The 16163-nt window shown below is 45.1% G+C and overlaps 1 protein-coding gene across 5 annotated transcripts in view; it reads left to right on the top strand.

The window, feature by feature from the left end:
- ORMDL1 (ORMDL sphingolipid biosynthesis regulator 1) overlaps positions 1–16163 on the top strand; it is a 354980-nt gene that overhangs the window by 173208 nt on the left and 165609 nt on the right. The window lies entirely within an intron of this gene.

Below are 16163 nucleotides of genomic sequence, written 5' to 3' on the forward strand. Positions count from 1 at the left end.
CTCTTGCAGCTGTTTTTTACCCTGATAACCTCCTTGTGAATCCTTGTGCAGCTGGAAGTGGAGGGGTTAACCATTATTGTCTCCGTTATCCCCTTCAAATGAAGTATCGTGACCCTCTGCCATAAATGAGCTGCCATGATGATTATCAGTTTTTCCTTCCTGTTCAAACCTCACATGACTACAAGATTTATTCTGATTGGCTCTAGAGGAGAAGGCAGTACCATTCTCATAGTCACGTAGGTCTCCACTCATTTCACTTTCTTCCTCTGTACAATCTTCGAATTCATAGGTTTTTAATTTCCCATTTTTGTCCAGTAAAAGAACTGACCACACAAGAAGAACCAGTTAAGGAAGACAATTTTGAACAGGTGTTAACTATTTTCTGTTTAATGATTTCTCTCCATTAATATGGTCACCCATTCAGTCGAACATTTGTGCTCCGCTGCAACCCACCTCTTGTAGAATCATTAAAATCAAATGGGGGCGAAGGACTTGTATATCATCTGAGCTTCCCCCAGGGGTAATGTCAAAGTCCAAAAATATATTCACCCCCCCCCCCTGCACCAGAAAGACCCTCGCTTCCACATACCTTCTCCCTCCATAATGTATGGTGCTCCTCTGTTCTTGAATCTTCAGCCGGCCTTCAAACTAAATTAGAAACCTGCTACTATAAAATCTGCAAATTTGCCACCAACTCTAGGAACTCATCCCATCATTGCATCTCCCTCCACTCACTGCAGTGGCTCGAGCTTCCCAATTATCTTAACCTCCTTAAACTCACCATTGCCCATAAGCTCATATTTAACCCATCCGCCTGTCCCTCTCTGTACACCTCCTTAACCCCCTATATTCCTAATCACTCACTTAGGTCAGAAAATCAGAACCTGCTCAGAATCTACAAACCTTTACAGCCACCTGGACATACACTGCTATCCTGCTCCTTAACTAAACTATGAAACTCTCTTCCTCCCTACCTTAGAAATACTCATAACCATTCAACTTTAAATCCCTCCTCCATTCCTACCTGTCTTCAAAGTGGGAAGGCCCTTGCTCCTTCCCAACATAGGACCCTCCCTCCTATATGAAAACCCACCTTCTAACTGTGCATCATCTCTGCACTTACATCATTCCCCCCCCCCACACTCCTCCTTAACCTCCAAATTTTTTTCTTAATAGTTTATTTCCAACAGTTTCTAGTCCTCAACTGTAATTCACTGTTAATGACACTCAGACTGTGCAGTTGCTAGATTTTATTATTGTAGAATGTAGATTTTTTTTTTACTGTAGAATGCTGCATAAATCTGTGAATTTTTTGCTGTGTATATGTTAATATGTTTGTCATTGTTACTGGAGTGTTTTTCCCCAGGCCTCCACTGAAAGTAGGCTCTTTTTAGGCCTAGTGGATTTCCCCGGTCATCAAACTGAAATTAAATAAATCTCTGGAGACTGTTAGACAGCTGTCTCCTTCCATAACTTTTCCAGTCATTCCAATAATACCAGAGTTTCCAGTGACAGTAGAGATGTAAATTTCCGGCCAGCAGTACTGAACTGGTTTTCGCAGCGTTTACTTCTGTCGTCTTCCTATTCACCCCAAAATTTGGAAAAACCTTCTCTGCTGGCAGATGTTGCTACAATATCTCAAGGAATAATCCATTCAGTGGGATGCACCAAATAGTTTTCCAATGAGCGTTGTGTACTATCCATGCCGGAGTCACAGAAAATATGAGGCAGGTTAAGGTTAGGATCACTGGCCATATTAAAGCCACTCACTGCAACCACTGTAAAAAAAAAAATGCAAATGAAAAAAACAAGAATACGACCAGCCAGTGATCCACACACAACTTTTCTCTCTCTAACGTCTCGGCTAGCAAAGCCTTCAAGGAGTAAAGTTCTGAATAAAATCACCTGCCATAAATACCCACACTAATACAATTAAAATACTTTAATTATATAATTAAATAAAAAACCTCCAATTACATTCTAAATTTAACCCATTCGGAACCATAGTGTTAAACTTTAATATATACACAGATTCTTTATACAAGTCTGTCTTTTATATGGACATCACCATGTTGATCATCATTTAAACACCTGGACTCCCTGAAGAGTCCATCACTGAACACAGATTTCGATGACTGGGTGTTCCCCTTGGTCACCCCCAGAAGGCATCTCCTTTGGAGACATTCTTGAGATCCAGAGGGATAACTAGAAGCCCAAAGACCCTACCTGTGAGGAGTCTGTGTACTTGCAAGCCTTTGGTTCTCGTCCATCTACTTCCTGGATGGCCCCTTCTGCTGCTGATCTCATCAAAATGGTTGCTCAGTGAGCTTGGAAATCTCCTAACTCCATAGAGCTGATCCCTCGGAGACCGGATAAGATCCTTTCTGCACCTGAGGACCATCAACATTGGGCTAAAGGTTTATAGCAGTATATGCCATGGTGGCAGTGGTGGCCCCCAAAAAGGAACTCTCTGAGCAAAGTTACTCTCTTCATCCCCCTAACAAGGAGTCCAGAACAATGAACAGATTTGAAAAGCAGGTGTATGCATCATTGACCTTTGTCTTAAGGTCCTTGAATTATCTGGCACACTTCACTAGGCTCCAGAGGAATCTGATCAAGGAACTGTCAGACACCCTAGCAGGTTCTGTGTCTGATAAGGTCCAAAAAAAGTGGCCTCTCAGTTAGCTACTGTGGAGTCAATTTCTAATCATCCATGAGGCTCATTTCACATGCAGCCGAAGGGGCGACCAGGTCATCTGGTTCAGGCATTGCTATCAGACACACCTAGATGTGCCTGTGTGAGTTTGCAGACCCATTCAAGTCTTCATCAGTGCTCCTTTTGACAGATCTTTGTTCGGCCCCAAAGTTATTAGCCAGGTGTGAGAAGGATGGGAAGACCCTCTCTGGGCATATGTTTTTCCACTCCCCAACGATCCTATTCAAGATGTGGTTCAAAAAGTCCAAGGGCCTTTCCAGGACACGTGGTGGAAGCTGCATTCATGGCAGAGGGAGGATTTCTAATGGAAGACTCCAACCCCGAGGCAGAGGTGGCCAACAGAGTCAGGGTTCTAGAGACTCTTTTTTTTTTTCCCCCTATTGGCCAGCCCTACCAGTGCTTCTGAAAAGGGGGTCTGACTGCTCGCCTCTGGAAGTGGTTGGGGGAAGCTTTTCTCTGCATGCAAAAGACTGACGATAGATGACCACAGATGTTTGGGTGCCGAGAATTATTAATAAACAAGGTCCCCCTGCGCGAGAGCAAATGCAAGGCTCACAAAACGAGATGCATACAAAAAACAAAGAGCCAGCAAAAGTGACTGAAATAAATGTATTCACAAATACATACAGCAAAAAACAAACCGGTTTCGGCTGGAACAACAACACAGCCTTCCTCAGTGTATAGATTCAAGTCATAAATATTAATTTAGTCCAGGGGGAAATAGACCCCCAAGCTTAATGATCCACTTTTTCTCTTTACTATTTAATATATTATGCCATCCAGTTTTATTCATACGATTACCATATATTACATCAATAACAATAAACCTAAATTCAACAGTCAGATGCATCAGCTGATGTTTATATAAGGTATTTGTCAATTTTTTGCCGAGAATTATTACCAGAGGTATTCTATCTTCATCCTTTATCCCAGATCTCCCTAATGTGCCACCCATTCAGAGAGACCAAGCAGCCTTAGAAATTCAAAAGCTGCTAGAAAAGAGTCATCCAAGAAGTCCCACCAGACCAAATAGAATCTGGATTTTACTCAAGGCTCTCTTTAGTGCCCAAAAAGACAGGGGACTAGAGACCTATACTGGATCTCAACATTATAAACAAATTTGTTCAACAGTCCAAATTCTGGATAGTCGCAATTAAATCTATACTTCCCTGTTTGGAGGAAAACTATTTGATGTGCTCTGTAGACCTTCAAGATGAGTACTACCACATAAAAATGGGCAAATGCTCCAGAAGGTTCTCCACTTTCGGCTAGGGGGCAGTCATTTTCAGTTCAGGGTGCTGCCTTTTTGGGCTCACCACAGCCCCCAGGGTGTTTACTAAATGTATGGCAGCAGTAACAGCTCACGTGAGACTGCACGGATTCTGGGCGTTTCCATATCTGGAAGTGGTGATGAGCCAGTCATCTGTCTGGCATCTACTGCTTCAAGCTGCAGAGTTCATTCTGAATTGGTTCGTGAGCGTGGGAATCAGTCAATCTCAGCTAAGCCGTTCTCAAGATTTAAAAGTCATAGGAGCTTGTCTGAACACCATCTTTTGTATAGCCGTCCTTCCCCAGCACAGATTACAGAAGTTAAAATCCCACATACATCCTATTCTTTCTGTAAAAACAAAATTCCAGTGCTGCTTATCCTTCAAGCGTTGGGCTCCACGTCAGCGACCATCACTCTAGTCCCATTAGCAAGGTTGCACATGTGGCTACTACAGTGGCTTCTAGCATCACAATGGTCTGTTCTAACCCATCCATTGAACTACCCCATACTAATCAGCAGTTGATGCAAAAAAGACTTATCCTGGGGGATGGAATCTGTGGAAATTCTGTTAGGCCATCCATTTGTCCCTTCTCTAACCAAGGCCATAGTGACTATGGATGTCTTCCAGATGGGGTGGGGTGCATTATCTGGGAAGTACAGTCCAAGGCACTTGGTCCCCAATAGAGGCCAATCTGTAGATCAATGTCCCGGTGTTGAAGGCAGTGCTTCTAGTGTCGCAGACCTTTCAATCTGTCGTCCCCTAGGGACCATTGCTGTCCAATCAGAAATGTCTGTAGTCTGGTACATCAACAAACGAGGGAACAGAGCGCTGCCCCCTGTGTCGAGGAGCCCTGAGAGTCTGGCAATGGGCTGTTTCCTTGATCCGCTTTCTGATAGTAGCACACATCCTGCGGAGTTCAAACGTGATGGCAGACAAACTGAGCAGATGCATTCTACTGCCTCGTGAGTGGTCTCTCAATTCAGAGATATAGAGGAGGATTTTTTGTTGCTAGGGCCAGCTTTGCTGCGACCTTTTTTGCATCACCCCAAAACAAGTGCAGAAGCTACTTTGCCCTGACCCCCCCCCCCCTCAGGGGGAGTCACAGAGAGACTCTTCTCCTTGATTTGACCCCTGGGTCTCCAATGTACCATCCCTCTAATTCCACTTTTTCTCAAAGCAGCCAGGTTGAGAAGCAAAGTGATTCTCATTGCTCCATATTAGCTTCGCCAAATTTGGTGCCCCTTCTGATGGCTTCCTCTGGTTCACTGTCCATGAATTATGGACCCAGTTCCAGACCTGCTGTCTCATCCTCAGGGACTGGTGCACCCCAGCCTTCAGAATCTCAAGCTTGACAGCTTGGTTTGTCCAATTCCACTAGTTGCCAGGCATAATGATGCATCTACCCCAGTGTGAAATTCTGCTGGCTTCCCATAGACCATCCATCATGAAATTCTGCTTTAGTAAGTGGAAGAGATTTTCAACCTGAACTTATGATGATCTCAGTCCTTTCTCCGCTTCTATGGGAAAAGTTCTAGAATTTCTAGCCATCCTTTTTGATCAAGGGTCCTCCACCTCTACAGTTTGGTTAGCTGCCATTTCTAACTTCCATTATGGGTTTGGGGACCTTCCTCTAATTTCTCAGTCTGTGTAAAGTAGTCCTTCAAAGGAACTCTGTGTTTGTGTTTAAAGCCTCCATTTAAAGACCCCCCCTCTACCCCCATGGTATCTGACCATTGTTCTTCAGTCTCTGGTGCTTTTACTCCATTTGAGCCAGCCGCAACATGCAACCTAAAGTTTCTTTCATGGAAAACTCTTTTCCTCATTGCTATAACTTCCGCAAGATGAGTTTGAGATGCGGGCTTTATACTCAAAATCTCCTTATTAAATTTTCCACGAGGATAGAGTTTCACTCTGAACCAATCCATCCTTTCTTCCAAAGGTAGTCCGAGTCCAACATGAATCAAACCATAGACCTGCCTGTTTTGTTCCCCTATTTGTCCAGCAAAGGCGAATATTGCTTACATTTGCTGGATGTTCAGACAGTTACATTTCTACCTCAACAGAACTAAAGAATTTAGAAAATCAGAACAGTGTTTTTTTCGGCCCAGCTTTAGGAAGTCTATTTCCAAAGTTACCTTGTCAGAATGGCTGAGATTTGTATTCCTTACATATTTAATAAAAATAATCTCATGTTACCTGCACCACTGAGAGCGCATTCCACCAGATCAGTGGCCACTTCAGCTGTTTTCCATTGCAAGGCTTCCATGAATGAAATATGTACAGCAGCAATGTGGGCTACTCCACATACCTTCATCATGCATTACAGATTGAATCTGGTCTCCAGGAGAAGAGCTTCCTTTGGTTCTACAGTTCTCAGGAATAGCTTTCCATAGGGCCACCCAGGCTCTAAAGTAGCTGGGGACTCTGGTCAAGAATAGATGAAGATTGACATCATCAGATAAAGAAGTTGTCTTACCATAACATTCCATCTGTGTTGTCGATCTTCATTTATTCTTGGCGCCCCCCTGTGAATTCCTGGAGGAGTGAACTTTTGTCCTGGGTCATTGTTAGGGTTCACCTTGGATATGGCTTCTTCATATTTGCATATGGTTCTTCTGGGTTCCTATAAGTCTGCAAACTCAATCTGAGGTGAATGGGAGAGGGGCATTGTGGGCAGAGTATTAGCTCAAAAGATTTCTGGTTGGCGAGAGCTGTATAATGACCGGGCCAGTTCCAAGGATTGGAACCAACAACCCAAGTGTCAAGAATTCATTGATCCCGTGTCATGCTTTAAAAAAAAAAAAAAAAAAAGTTTGTATAGTGGTGCAAGGAGGGGTGGAGAATTAAGCTTAAAACAAAGCATGCTTTCAGATTTGCTATAAATGTAGTATCCCATAAAGCAAATCTGTTGGAAAATTAGTTCATTAACGCTCCTAGGCAAAAGAGAACCAAAAAATCAGCTCCAATAACCAGTAAATGTATATCATTTTCAACAATGCTCCCAAGAAGAGAGTACAAATCCTTATAGGTTCATAGGAGATTACTAGGTTAATGGCTTAAGAGCCCTTACAAGCCTAGCCAGTATAGCCTGACTTTTACCAAATAAATGGTTCATGGGGGCAGGAGAATGGCATGGATTTGTGCCTATGCATGGAGTATCTTACAGTTTGCTTCTGTCCATAAGGGGATGTGTGAATTTGTGATTCCCCATCCATGGATCCAGATTGCATTTGAAAAGTGCCAAGAAAAGGACTCTGCTTAATGTGAATAGGAAGCCTGCTACAAAGCAGGGGCAATCTAAGGCACACATCTCTCTGTCCAGCATGTCTTGTTTGAGTTGCTTATTAAGTTTATAGGTTCATAGGTTCATAGATTAGTACATAGTTCATAGATTAGATCCCTAGATCGGGTGACTCTTGTGCTGTTTGGCTTGTAGATGTGTAGCAGCTCCATCAGAGCTGGATTAGGGAGTGCCTTGTAGGTCAGGTATAGGGGTCACCCCTTAATAGTCTGTAGGAGACAGAGTAAAGGAATAGGGCTTTTAGTCTTAAGACATGTTAGTTACACCCTGTATTTTCTTTGTGAGGAACCTCTGTGGTCACTCTAGGTGCCTAGTTAAGTACATGCCAAATGGCGCTTTGTATTAGATTTTTCGTTTAATGACGGCGGAGTACAGCAGGACTATAATTTCCTTTGATCTGGATGTTATACTTTTATAAGTTATGCCACATAAGAGTTCTTCACCACTGTGTATGCATGGCATTCAAGTTTAGGCTACTATCTATATGTGTACTTGGATCTCTCATCTCTGAATCTACTCTTGGGGGTGTGCTATTGATGTAATTTGCCGGGGTGTTTGACTTCCCAAAGAGTATGATGCATTTTTTTCTCATTTAGTTTTAGGCCATGGTTCTGGCACCAATTATTGTCTGATCTAGTCCCTCCTAAAGTATGTATTGAAGGATATCTACATCATTGAGGGATTCAGTGATTGCCTTCAGTTTGCATTTGTTGGCAAACTTTGTTGTTCAGAGGTTTTCCACATTAGACTTGACTTCAGAGAAGTATATTTCGAACAGGAGCAGTCCCAGCACTGAGCCCTGTGTCATACCACTAATAATTGGCCTCTTGCTTGAGCTATCCACTTTACCACGTGTCCTGTCCATGAGCCAACTGGCTATCCATCTGGTGATGTAGGGATTTATGCCAAGTTTTGTGAGTTTGTTTATACAGTGGAAAGTGTAATTATCTGAACATCAATTATCCGAAACGTCAGATGTTGTCTATCTCGCCTTCGTTTCTTGCTTGTTGGGATCGGAGCCGACCCTCAGCTCTGACTCGTCCATCTTCTATAGCTCGAGAGCTGTTTACTGGCTCGAGGCTATCCCTTATCCCATGATGCCTAGCGCTAACTACCCAGATCTCGTTTGCCACTTCAGCTACGAGGTTCGTTGTTACTGGCTCAGGCTGTTGTAAGTTGTTATAATACTTTTCTAGCAAATTAGGGGTTCTTTTTTGATAGTTTAGACTTTCGACATTATCATTAATTAGCTTGTTGTAGTTTGTGTTCTTGTATTTTTCCCTTGGAACTCATTTAAGTTGGAGAGTTCTTCCCCACCTCCCTTCCTTTTTTCCTTCTATACTTATTGTAGCGTTTAGTTTTAGTCTTCTCTTTTACTTCATAGGTAGCCATTGAAGTTAAGAGGCTTCCTATTTAAAAAAAAAAACACAAAAACTTATTGACTGTAGTTGTGTTTTTTGGTTAGGTTAGTGTTTGTAGATTTTTGTTGTTGGGCCTTTGGCCAAAGACTTTTTTTGTGTAGGCTAGATATGTCTAAAGAATCCAAAGTGTCTGGGTTCAAGAAGTGTGTCTCATGCTGTCAGAAAATGTCTGACAGATGGGCACCCTTCTTGCGTCTATTGCTTAGTCGCAGTGCACCTGCAGGACTCTTGTTCTGTATGCCCTGCATTCAGCCCAAGGGTTCTGCAGGAACGCAAAAATAAGCTTATCTTAAGGGGTCGTCTTAAGCCCCAGGATTCACTGGCCAAGGCTCAGCCGGTGAAATCTCCTAAACCGACCAAATCATTGGCTCCCAGCTCAGAGCCGTCATTGGCCCAAACATTACCGACTACTTTGGTTCCGGCTGGAACCGAGGAGACTGTCTCCCAATTGGCTCCACCAGCATCTTTGGAGCCATCTCAGACCCACAAGAGACAGAGGTCCTCTTCTCTAGAGTCGATACATTCGGCCCCTCGGTCTCCCCTGTTGCAGAGTGACCGCAGTCACAGATCCTCCCACTCCTCTCTGTCCTCTAGACTCTCTTACCACGACGTGGAGAGAGTGGTCAGTAGGTTGTTGAAGTCGCAGGCACTGGCCAAAATGTTATCCAGCCCTCCTCAACAGGTGTCTGCTCCGTCCGCTTCCATCGATGTTCCTCCTCCGACTCCTCTGAGCTCAGAGCCTGAGTTTGTTGCAGTTCGAATCGTGGAACCGTCGGCACCGATAACTATTTCCCCTTCGGTTCCATCATCTGCTCCGATCCCCTCGATGGTGCCTTCTGTCGAGGGATGTGGGTGCCGAGACTCCCTCGTCTGCTCCGAGGGGGCAAGAGGCATCGGACCCTTGTCCGACCCAGTTCTCCCTCTCGGAGCTTCGGCGCATGCGAGCTCGGCTCCTACATCGGCCTCGGAGCCGTCCCCCTCAGTGCGGAGGAGGATTCCGGTTTCGTCTGATCCGGAGCCTTCTTTGCATCGTGCCAGGGATGCCTTCGATGTCATGAGGACTGTACTGGCCCCTGAGTCAGAACCACGTTCGACCCCACTGGCTCCGTCCCCTGTAGTGCCTGAGTCTACCTCTGTCCCTCCTCCAGACCCCAAGTGTGGGGAACCGACGCTCCAGAGCACCCCACTGGGTGTTTCCTCTTCTTCCGAGGCATCCCCTGTTCATTCAGGGGAGGCCCCTCGGAAGAGGAAGTGCAAGAGGAAGCACATTGACTCCCCTGAGTCTGTCACTTTGGATACGTATTTGGATGAATCGGAAGGGTCCCAGAGATCCCCCTCTGAAAATGTTTCCTTTTCGGACATCCTAGAAATGCTTAGGTAGAGTGGGAACTGGACTGCCCTAGCTCCTACTGAGGACGAATCTGTATTCCTGGATGCGTTTGGTTCCCGCCCTTCCACCTCCTGGGTGTCTCCACCCTTCGATCCACCACTGTCTGTGGTGGCTCAAAGGGCTTGGTCAGACCCAGATACAGTGGAACCAACCCCGAGGAGGCCTGGCAAGTTTATCTCTGCACCCCCTGATAAACATTTTTTTACCAAGGGTGTTCCTGTGGATGCCATGGTAGTAACAGCGGCCACTAAAAAGGAATTAGCGGAAACTTCTTCCTCTGTCCAGCCTCCTAACAAGGAGTCTAGGACTATGGACAGATAATGGGAAGCGAATGTTTGGTTCAGCGACCTTTTCCATGAGGTCACTGAATTACTTATGCCATTTTACCAGGCTTCAGAGGGATCTCCTGAAAGAGCTTGGAGATACCCTCCAGGATCCATCAACTGAAGGGGTTCAAGCTAAAGTAGCTTCTCGGCTGGCGACCCTTAATTCGGTAGTTAACTCCTCCATGAGGCTCATTTCCTATGCAGCCGATGGCGCAAGTAGAGCCGAAGGTACAGGCGTGGCCCTTAGGAGTCACGCATGGAGGCGGCTGTGTAATTTTGCGGAGCCCTTTAGAGCGTCATTCACCAACACCCCCTTTGACGGTTCATTTCTCTTTGGACCACAGGTGAAGGACACTCACTAGGTGTGAGCAGGAAGGCAAGAGACTCTCTGCTGTGGGAGTCCATTTTTCCACTCCTTCCAGACCATATCCCAAAGGTCAGAAGAGTGGAAAAATGTGGTTTCGGAAATCCGAAGGAGCCTCGCCTGATGCACGTAGTGATTTTTTCCTCCAGGGGCAGAGGAGGAGACAACAACAGACACCGCCCTTGAGGCAGAGGGGGTCTGCAGAACCAGTGCAGCAGAGAATCTTTCTCTGACGAGCCCTTCCAGCATCCCTGAAGGGTTGCCCGGCTGCCTGCCTGTGGAGGCAGTCGGGAGAAGACTTTCACTGTATCCAAAAGCCTGGCAAGACATTACGCGAGACAAATTGGTGTACAGTCATATCTGGAGGCTATGTAATTCCCTTCTTCCAATCTCCCCTATCGTCAAGCAAACCCCCCCCCCAAGATGTTCCTCCCAATCTGAGGGCTCAAGCAGTCATAGAAATTTCAAGACTGCTAGAAAAAGAGTCATCCAGGAAGTCCCAGCAGACCAACTCGGATCTGGAACTTACTCGAGGTTCTTTTTGGTACCAAAAAAGACAGGGGACTGGAGACCAATTTTGGATCTCAGCAGACTAAATAAGTCTGTTCAAAGAACAAGGTTTCGGATGGTCACGCTACTATCCATTCTACCCTTTTTGGGTCAGGACAATTGGATGTGCTCAATAGATCTCCAGGATGCTTACTATCACATCAAGATGGTCAGGCGCTCCAGGAAATTCCTTCGCTTCTGGCTGGGAGACGGTCATTATCAGTTCAGAGCTCTGCCCTTTGGTCTCACCACAGCCCCCAGGGTGTTCACCAGATGTATGGCAGTGGTCACGGCTCACCTGAGGCGTCAAGGATTCCAGTTGTTTCCTTATCTAGACGACTGGTTCCTTACTTGCTACTACCAGGCATCAACTCCTTCAAGCCAGGGACTATATAATCGCAGTTTCTTCCCAGTTAGGCATTACTATAAATTTAGAAAAATCTGGCTTGTTGCCCTGTCAATCTATTACCTATATAGGAGCAGATCTAGATACAAAAAGTATGTCCGCAAGGCTACCGCTGGACAGGGTGGCCACGATTCGGCAGCAAGTTCATATCCTTATGCAATGCAAAAAGGTACAAGTCCGGTTGGTCCTTCAAACTCTGGGTTCTATGGCAGTGGCAATTCTTCTGATAACTCTGGCCCGTTTTCACATGAGAATCCTTCAGTGGCTTCTCTTCACACAGTGGTCCATTCAACAGCTCCCCATGTCTCACAAGATCATGATTACAGAAACTTGCAAAAGACACCTTTCCTGGTGGATGGTCTCACCACTAGTGTCTCGGGGCAGACCATTCATCCAACCCCCTCCGGTTGCCACAGTGACCACGGACGCTTCACTGATAGGGTGGGGGGGCATTATCAGGGCAGGACAGTCCAAGGCACTTGGCAGCCTCACGAGTACCATTTGCACATAAATGTCTTGAAGATGAGCCGTGCTACTAGCGTTGCAAGCACTTCAGGACTCCCTCCCTCCTGGGACCATTGCAATTCAAACTGGGACAGCATGTCAGTAGTGTGGTACATCAACAAGCAGGGCGGAACCAGGTCCTACCTCCTATGTCAAGAAGCACTCAGACTCTGGCAGTGGGCGATTTCCTCCCAACGATTTCCGATTGCGACTCGCATCCTTGGGAAGTCCGTCCTAGTGGACAGGCTCAGCAGAGCTATTCTCATGCCTCACGAGTGGTCTCTGAATCAGGTAGTTGCGGATCTCATCTTCTGCAAATGGGGACAGCCTTGCTGCGATCTGTTTGCAACCCCCTTCAACACCAAATGCAGCAACTATTTCTTCCTCTTACCACTTCCCGGTCACCCTCCCAGAGATGCTCTAGTCCACGATTGGCCTCCGGGACCAAACTCCTACAGAAAGTGATATTGTTGGGTTGCAAAATGATCCTCATTGCTCCTTACTGGCCTCGACAGATTTGGTTTCCGTTCCTGCACCGTTGCCTCCTCGAGCAGCCCTGGACCCTGGATCCTATGCCAGACCTGCTGATTAATCTATCAGGAGAGCTGTATCGATCCCTCCAGACACTCCAGCTCACAGCTTGGTTGATCCAATTCCAACCCTAGCCAGGCTTCCCATCATTTCCCCGGCTGTGCGTGAAATTGTCTCCTCTCACAAATCGGCTACTAGGAAGACGTATGCTAGCAAATGGAAACGTTTCTGTTATTGGGCAGAGGCTAGGAACATAGATCCCTTTTCAGCCCCAGTTCACGAGATCTTGGAGTTCCTAACTGAGCTTTTTTACTCTGGGTCCGCTTCTGCCACAATCAGGGTTCAACTAGCGGCCATCTCTAACTATCATGTTGGTTTTTCTAATCTAAATATGTCTCATTAGCGCTTTTCTTAGAGGGACTACTCTCCTCATGCCCCCAGTGAGAGATCCCCCTCCTTCTTGGGACCTTAATTTGGTACTAACCTCCTTGATTATGAACCCTTTTGAACCGGCAGCTTCCTGCTCCCTTAAGTTTCTGTCTTGTAAAACTCTTTCTCTGGTAGCTATTACCTCAGCCAGACGTGTATCAGGACTTCAAGCACTAAGTGTTTGTTCTCCGTACTTACTTTTTCACAAGGATAGGGTTGCTCTGAGAACGAATCCCTCCTTCTTTCCTAAAGTGTGCTCAGAAAATAATCTAAACCAATCCATGGAGCTTCCAGTGTTCTTCCCTAACTACACCAACAAGGCAGAATACAAGTTGCACCTTTTGGATGTTCATAGACAACTGCGTTTTTACCTGCATAGAACGAAGGATATAAGGAAGTCGGACCAACTCTTCTTTTCCTATGCTAGGGGCAAACAGGGTCTTCCAGTTTCCAAAGTGACCCTGTCCAGGTGGTTGTCTCACATTATTACCTTCATCTATCAACTAAGAAACAAAGAATTGTCTTCCAAACCGAAAGGTCATTCTACTAGGGCTTTGGCCACTTCTGTAGCCTTCCAGTGTAGGTTGCCCATGGACTCTTTGTGCCGCTGCCACATGGGCAAATCATCATACTTTTATTTCTCATTACAAGTTAGACATGGCCTCCAGGAATAGAGCTAACTTTGGTTCCACTGTTCTGAAGAGTCTGTTCCAATGAGCTGCCCAGGATTGTAGGTGCTAGGGACGCTGTCCCAACAAGCAAGCAGGCGAGATAGACAACTTAACATAAAGAAGTTATGTACCTACCATAACGTTCCATGTTAGTTGTCTTCATCTCGCCTTCTTTCTTGCGCCCCCCCCCCCCATCCCCCTGTCCTATTGGACCGAGAGGAGTTTAGGCTTCACTGGATGAGTATTTTCTGGTTTGTTTCCTATACTGACTTGGAGAGTATAACGGATATGCCCAGCCTGTTAGTTTGGTCAGGTTATTCTTGCTATGTTTGGGGTTAGCTGTTACAAATGAGATCTGGCTAGCTAGCGCTAGGCATCATGGGATAAGGGGTAGCCTCGAGCCAGTAAACGGCTCTCGAGCTATAGAAGATGGCCGAGTCAGAGCCGAGGGTTGGTTCCGATCCCAACAAGCAGGAAAGAAGGAGGGTTGGGAGGGTGGCCTAATGGTTAAGGTGTTTGCCTTACAAACGCAAGGGATAGTTGGCTAAGCTTAAAATGGCTCGCAAGGGCAGTTAGCTTAGTACTAATCTATGAACCTATGAAGACAACTAACATGGAACGTTACGGTAGGTACGTAACTTCTTTTTATCCAAACCAGCCTTCCAAAGTTTTCAGGTAGGAAAAATCATGGTCTGAATATGTAAAAATTATACATATTCACTTGAGCATGTTTTTTGACCTTGTAGCAAGCTAGTGTATGAAAAATATTCTTTATTTTCCTCTAGAATCACTGAATGGTTGAAAAGTGCATTCTTGCATGCAGCAAGATTTTAAAAGTTTATCTGGTTCAGTTATATGTTTGATTATCCAAACCACCCTAGGTCCCAATTACTTCAGATAATCAACTCAACTGCAATACTTGAATGGAGAATTGTATCAAATGTCCTTGTTAGGTTGAGGTATGTGGTATTTACTGTTTTACTCTCATCCGTGGTCTTGGTGACATTTTTTCCAAAGAAATCCATCAGATTCAGTAGGCATGTCCTGCCCTTGACAAAGCCAAATGGGGTAAAGTCAAGTGTTTGGAGGTTTCTTATGTCATTATTTATTTGGTCCATGGGTATACTTACCATGGCCTTGCATATAAGACTAGTCAAACATATATGGGTCAGTAGGTGATTCCCCTTTATGCAGAGGAGGACAGTTGCTGTCCAGAGGCAACCTGATATGTATTGGCTGGGCCCCATTGAAGCTGTGTTCTTTGGTGGTAATTTAGCGGTGGAGTAGCAGTGTGGGGGGGGGGGGGTATTTCTTGAGGAAGAACTGGGGGTGATGGGAAAGTGAAATTTGAGCTGAATTTGTTGTCCAGCAGATTTGCTACATTTTCAGCTGAGTGTAAGTGATGCTATCTACAACTAATTCTGCACATTGTCAGATTTTACCCTTAAGATTGAGGACATAAGTAAAACATGCTTATGGTTATCTTTAGCTTTGGAGACTGTTGTTTTTTTTTTTTTTTTTTTTTTTTTTTTGCTTTCAGAGACTTGACTGGTTCCCTGATTTGCTTATTTAGACTAACAAGGGACTTTTTACTTTGTTGTGCACATTCCATCTTACTTCTCAACAGGGTTGTCTGTCTTTTGTGCAGACTATTAATACCAGGGTAGCTTGTTTTTGTGGTTTGAAATGCGGTTATTTTGGTCTGGTACTGCAGATTCTATGCAGTTGTTTATATGGTCATACAGGGCTTTTGTGTACGCCTCTGTACATGTTTCTGTGTGGCCTGGATTTGTGGGAGCTTGGGAACTAGCAATGCCTTCCCTTAATAGGGGATATTTAGAAGTTCATTTTTTTGGGGTTAGGTGGGGGGAACTAGTTTCTGTTTTATTTCAAGGGAGACTGCTTTTGTGATCTGATCTTACCAGTGAGGACATCACACGGGGGCAGCACTCTCCCATATTTTTTGAGTACCAGATGTAGGAAATTTGTTCCCATAGTGGGAGTGCAGACTCGATGCTCTAGGACATTTGAATTTGCAAAGTCAAGATGTCTTTGGGCCTGCATGTTAGTGGTCGTGTATGCCTCACAGTTAATGGAGGGGTAGTTAAAATCACCCATGAGTATGATATTAGGTTGAATGGTGAGTGATTCTAGGAACTTCAGGTATGATGTATGGGTTTTTCTGGCTCAAGGTGAGGGACCTGTAGTTAGCAAGTATATGGTAATGGATTTTTCCCATGGCTAGTTGGACATGGAGTAGCTCAAGTATGTCATATTGTTTGAC

This window comes from Protopterus annectens, chromosome 6.part0 (genome assembly GCF_019279795.1).
Source record: "Protopterus annectens isolate FY-2018-M chromosome 6.part0, PAN1.0, whole genome shotgun sequence".
In the NCBI taxonomy this organism is placed as follows: domain Eukaryota; kingdom Metazoa; phylum Chordata; order Ceratodontiformes; family Protopteridae; genus Protopterus; species Protopterus annectens.